The sequence below is a fragment of the Lissotriton helveticus genome, chromosome 1_1 (assembly GCF_964261635.1).
Source record: "Lissotriton helveticus chromosome 1_1, aLisHel1.1, whole genome shotgun sequence".
Lineage (NCBI taxonomy): Eukaryota > Metazoa > Chordata > Amphibia > Caudata > Salamandridae > Lissotriton > Lissotriton helveticus.
Genome location: NC_136057.1, coordinates 353947862 through 353953960, shown reverse-complemented (window position 1 = coordinate 353953960; position 6099 = coordinate 353947862). Strand labels below are relative to the sequence as shown.

General features: G+C 44.5%; 1 long non-coding RNA gene across 1 annotated transcript; it reads left to right on the top strand.

Annotated features, from left to right (window-relative positions):
• The first annotated feature begins 2153 nt into the window (after window positions 1-2153).
• LOC144769558 (uncharacterized) lies at window positions 2154-3003 on the top strand. Its single transcript, XR_013598720.1, has 6 exons — window positions 2154-2198; window positions 2294-2350; window positions 2442-2501; window positions 2587-2623; window positions 2731-2790; window positions 2948-3003. It is a non-coding gene; the product is annotated as an uncharacterized LOC144769558 (long non-coding RNA).
• The last annotated feature ends 3096 nt before the right edge of the window (window positions 3004-6099 follow it).

Sequence of the window (6099 nt, the reverse complement as noted above, 5' to 3'; positions counted from 1 at the left end):
AAAAGAATTTCCTCTGATGAAATGAGTTACAACAGAGTACTTGGAGAGCAGAAAGAAAAATATGTAGTACGAGGATACCAACCTGAACGTCTTGACCTACAAATTGCGAAGGTGAATAAAATGCCATGATCACTTCTTCTACAGAAAAAAGTTAAAGCACCGAGTAAACGGATGGTTTTCGTTTTCGTTTCTAAATATTCTTCAGCTTCAAGAGATATCAAGAGAATAATACTAAAGAGATGGGAGATACTTGAAATGGAAGAAGATTTCGGGTCTTTGTTCAAAGAGAAACCTATTTTTGCCTACAAGAGAGCACAGAATTTAAAAGAACTGCTCACAAATCGCACCACAGGATTAGACGCCAAAGATGGAAATATACACAAAGGCACAGGAAAATGCTGGAATTGTAAAAACTGCAATAATGCTATTACTGGAAACACTCTTTCACACCCCAGAACAGGAGAGCAGATTCGGTTAAGACACACATCGACGTGTGATTCTGAACACTTGATCTACATGATAAAATGCCCATGTGTTATGTTATGTTATGTTATGTTAAAAAATATTTATTGAGCGCGCTGCCACCGGTTGGTTTCCTGGCGCTAGAGTAGACAGAGAACAAATCCTGACGGCGGGAGGGGAAGACGATCAGTGATAAGCTTGTTTAAAAAGCCATGTTTTCAAGGCTTTCCTATAAGACAAGAGGTCTGGGCATGGTGATTAGGAATTGCTCAGAAGTCATGGTAGGAAACCTGTTAAGTGTAGCTTCGATGGAGGAGGAATGGTGAGCAGGGGGAATAACGCTAGGGGAACTGGGGATGCTCGCTTTGATGTCCACAATTTTATCAATGAAGTATGTATTGAGGGCATCGCAGAAGGTCTGGGTTGGAGCCACCCTAGGGCGTACCCTATCTAAATCAGTCAGCTCATTTAAGATTGAGAAGGTATCCTTGGGCTTGTTGGTAGAGTTTAGGATACGGGAGGAAAAATAGGCAGATTTAGCGACCAAAATGGCCTTCATGTATATCTTCCTGGCCACAATGAACTCAGATTTTAGGTCAGGGGAATAGCAGCGGCGCCACTTTTTTATCTCAAGTTGGCGCAAAGATAGTTTTTTTGTTTTTAGGTCTTGGGAGAACCAACGCTGGGCGTCAGCTCGCCGGGCCAGTTTGATATCTTTGAAGGGTGCGTGAATGTCGCTAGCATGTGGACTTGCATACGTGGGGAAAACCGAGCGCAAATTGAAGATAAGGCTTTCAGAACACAAAAGCAGGATAAGGAATAAGAACAAGACGTCACCGTTAGCTCTACATTGGATGGAACATCGTCATTCTATAGCACAAATTAAATTCCAGATAATCGAAGTAGTACCGAAGAGACCTGACCTAGATAATTCAAAGATTTTGCTATAACGTGAAGTTTTCTGGATTAAAAGACTACAAACTCAGACCCCTTTGGGTCTTAATGACAAACTAGAGATGGCATGCTTTCTTTAAATTAAGTTCATGACACACACAATTTAAAAAAATTAGGTACACGTTGACAAAAAATACAGGGGATATTCTTGGTTATTGAGGCATACCTCAACTTCAGAAATACAGGGGACTTTCTTGTTTATTGAGGTATATTTGAACTTCAGAAAGACAGGGACGTTGTACATATACGCATGATAATTTTGTTTCATATGGATTATGCCACTGCAATTGGGGTTCTTATATGTGTCTTATCGTGACATCATTTCAAAGCTTGTTTTTTTTCCTTCTTTATTTACACATGTGAGGAAACTTTCTAGAACACCAATAGCACCACCCTTTTTAAAAAAAAATGACACCCACATTGAAACGGAAATGGAAAGGACAAACATCGAAATCCTTCAATTTTTATCTCAAATTTATCCTTTGCCGCATTTTCGGTCGGTCTCGGCATACATTTTATCCAGCGCATAGTTTCTCTAAAGATTCCTTTTATACCAACAATACAATATTTTCAGGGAGAAGTTGCAGAAAACCTTCCTTATTTCAACCACTTTTGACATTTAAATATGGCGCTTTACAGTCGCCCTGCTACCAATGATGGTGCGTCAGTCCTCTTTCTCTGCTAACGGTTTCGATACATATTCTAAACTACGGACCAACTCGCCACTGACGCCGCGTCGTGGAGAGGGGAAAGCCGTACGAAGCAGTTGGTTGGAACTACGGGTAAGCAGTTAGGGTCGCTGGACACTCGTCTTTAGTATAAGCGTTTCACATAAAACAATTATGCTTTACTGAAATCATTTTCGATTTCATTACAGTTTCTAACCTTGAAGAAACTACACCTCGCGGGTGGATTAAATGTCCCGCTTTCGCGGGTAAGTGCCGCACCCACTGTATATAACGAATGCCTAACTTCAATAATCAGGCAGTTTTTAAGCAAATTCGTACTCACTCATATCTCCACAGAATTTGCCTACATATGCTCCCCGACTCTCGCATCTGTGGACCGACTTTCGTTTCACGCAGGTCAGTCCCCTCTTTAAACAAATGCAATACTTTTTGTTTTGGTTCCAAACTTAAATATTTTAACAGATTTTGTTCATATCCCCAGGTTGCCATTGCCCATATTTATATACCTGTGGACACAGGTGAGCCTCGAAAAATCGTGGTAATATGGTTTAACTTAGGAAATGTGTATTTTCATTTATTCATTTGTTTTTGAACAAGAACCATGTTTTGTGTTCTTTGTACATAGATTCTCATAACGTGCAGTGGCATTTCGCGTATTGCAGTACCTCTAATACCTTTCAACTAGGTAAGAATTTCACTACATCTTTCACCCCTGGCAAATCATTCAACTAGCCCCCTAGTATTTACTACCTTAGCCCACCCAAATAATTATGTCGATTCCCTGAATTCACACAATAGGCATCAGAAGTAATATGTTTTCCCTCATTTTTGTGTCTCAACAGAACCCCCGACGAAGGAACACCTTGTTCCGAAATGCATTGGGTCATGTATTGAAATGTATTGTGTATAATTTGGTTGTATACTTTTACCGCTGATATAATATTGTTTATGAACTGCATGTAACAGATGAACTAAATCTGCTGTAAAGTGCATTGTATACCTGATTAAAATGTTATAACGGAATACCTCTTTCAGTTGATGCATGTCAGAGTCCTAGCTGCTTTCAGGGGCTAGGCCACTTTCAAGGCATAGGTATTGCTGGCACAGCCTGGAGCTGGTTTCGATCTTTCCTGGAGGATAGGTCACAGCAAGTTTGGATATCGCCGTTTGCCTCGTCTCCCTCCCCTCTCTCCACTGGTGTCCCGCAGGGCTCCTCGCTTAGCCCCCTTTTGTTTAACATCTATATGACTCCCCTGGTTTATCTGGCGGAGTCATTGGGGGCTAAGGTGATGGCCTATGCTGATGACACGCAGTTATTGTTCACCTGGAGAAGAGGTGAGGATTCGGTCAGCACGGCTCAGCATTGTCTCTCTGCTGTGTTCCGTTGGCTGCCCAATGCACAGCTTAAGTGCAACAAGGAGAAATCGGAGGTACTCCTATTTGGAGCGTTTCCTGCTGATTTCAGAACCAGACTGTGGCCTCCTGACTTTCCGCCCCCCCAGTCAGACAAAGGACTGGCTAAAAATTTGGGGGTTTGGTTCGATGAAAACCTGAATTTCGTGACGCATGTCAAAAAGCTTACAGGGACTTGTTTTGGCATACTGGGAACGCTGCGAAAATTCCTCCCCCCTTCTGCCTGCGGAGGCTAAAGAAACGGTGGTCCGGGCGTTGATTCTTTCCTGTCTGGACTATTCTAATGCGCTCCTAGTGGGATGTCCGAGTTATTCGATAAAAAAGTAGCAGGTAGTCCAAAACGCGGCTGCAAGACTCCTGCTGGGTCTTTCTGCCAGACAGAGTGTGCGGGTTCATCTTCAACACCTTCACTGGCTCCCAGTCGAGGCTCGCCTGAAATTTAAAATGCTGGCCATTGTCCAACGGGCCTTGTATGGACAGGGCCCACTTTATCTTCAGAAGCGCTTTGCTTTTTATACCCCTTCTAGGCATCTGCGGTCATCGGACCAACTCCTCATACAGAATCCGCAGTTTCTGCGTCACAGGTTGGGTGGGTGTTCTTTCACTCGCAAAGCTGGTTTAGCCTGGAATGAGCTTCCTTTTGCTCTTAGGAGGGTTGCCGACCCGGCAGTCTTTAAGAAGAAATTAAAAACATTACTGTTCTGATCCCTTTCCTCTCGTTGGTTTTCCTCTCAGCTGGCTGGCGGGGGTCTCATGGTTGCAGCGCCCGGACACTTTGAGTAGCTGTGCGCTTTAGAAATCCAGTATAACATAACATAACATCTTGCCGGGCCACGCCCCCCTGCGCTGCATATTCCTTTTTTTTTTTTTTTGTAAATCTTTTTATTAAAGTTCAAAAACAAAAAACAAGAAGAGCATATCAGGTGCAATGCGATATAGTACAGACAAATGGTCAAGCAATTGAAAACTCAGAATACGTGCGATACATGATATAAAACATTGAAACCTCGGCACACACGGCTAGGCAGGATCAGTGAAACCAACGCATTCACTCTATACATAGCGCGCAATCCACTGGTCCCGCCACCTACAAAATCAGGATATACAAGTTCGATAAGCCCCTCTAGATCAGAACAGGATAAAGAACGCACGCCGTATGCCGAAAATAAAGAAATCAGAATAATTAAGCACACTGTAACACCGTGATACTTGAGAATCAGGGTCAGGATGGTTCAAAGGAAAAGAAATAGAAAAATAAAAGAAAATAAGAAAAGCGCAATGCGCAACACCCCTCCCCCCACCCTGCACCCCTGCCTGCAGCTTACGCCAAACCCCAACTAGCAGTGTGCCTGTTGCCCCATCTAATCTATGAAACTAAAAATAGTATATAGAGTAGGACCTTCTTACAGGCTCCCGGCCTCTCCCTCCCGCTACCTCTTGGCCTCCCCTAAATCCAGATATATTATCGTTTACACTATTAAGCTGAGATCGGGGGATTCAGTACGCGCCTACATTGCCTCCCGGTACTAACATTCAAGATGGATCCCACACAGTTACCGCTCAAACCAATGTCCCAAAGCAATAAATCGTACTCAGCCTTGACCCGCACAATCAGTCATACGTTTGTACTTCATCCGAACAGCCACCATCTTAAAAGAGTCAATGAACCGGAGATGTACGTTTGAATGCACACATGAGCGAACCCAAAACGAATTGACACATGCGAGCTCAGTGTCTCTAGGTTCCATCCACGCTGATAAGAACTCTCGATGTCGCTTCAAGTCCAGTTGCACCAAGTCCGAAAAGGACGAGTGGACCACCCAGTTGAGCCACCCCGGAGTCTTCACAGAAGTCGTCAGCCTCAATACGTGGCTCGATTTTCCTCCCTTCAATATCAATGTCCCACACACTGACACAGCCGGGACAGCCAGTACATGGTCATTAACAGAGATACCGTCCAGAGACTTGTACATATCTCGTTGCACAGGGTCGACAACCTCGATTAGACCGGGCTCAATGGACGCCACTACTCTGTCAATGCCACTAGATTCAGTAACAGCCGCTTTCATATGCCCCCATCCAAAAGCAGCGGCATCAAATTTTCTCTCCAGGGTGTGGACTCTCCTGTTCAAGGAAAGGTGGAGATCACCGAGCGCCGCAATTATCACTCCAAGCGTAAGCTCAACTCCGAACGGCTCCGTATGTATCACCACGCAAGCGGGTTTATGGTCCGGTTTTGGAGATCCCGTACAAAGGACATGTCTTCCCAGATCATCAGCATGACTGTGTTCGGACGCTTCGGAGGAGTGGGTCCGAATCACAGAAGGGTCTATGTTAGGCGCCATATCTCGCTCTCTGCTCACGGTCTGTCCCCCGGGCCCTTAGAGACAGATCCCCCCAGAGGTTAAGAGCAAAAACCCTTGGTTCAATCTGTCTGCGTGCATGGATAGGTCGGAGCTTTGGTCAGGATATACCCGCGACTATCAGATCGCATGTCGGACGGTCCCCAGCCCGTCACGTTCCGAGCTCCGTCGGAATAACACTCCACTTGCACCCACAGTATAATTAAGTCACTCCACTC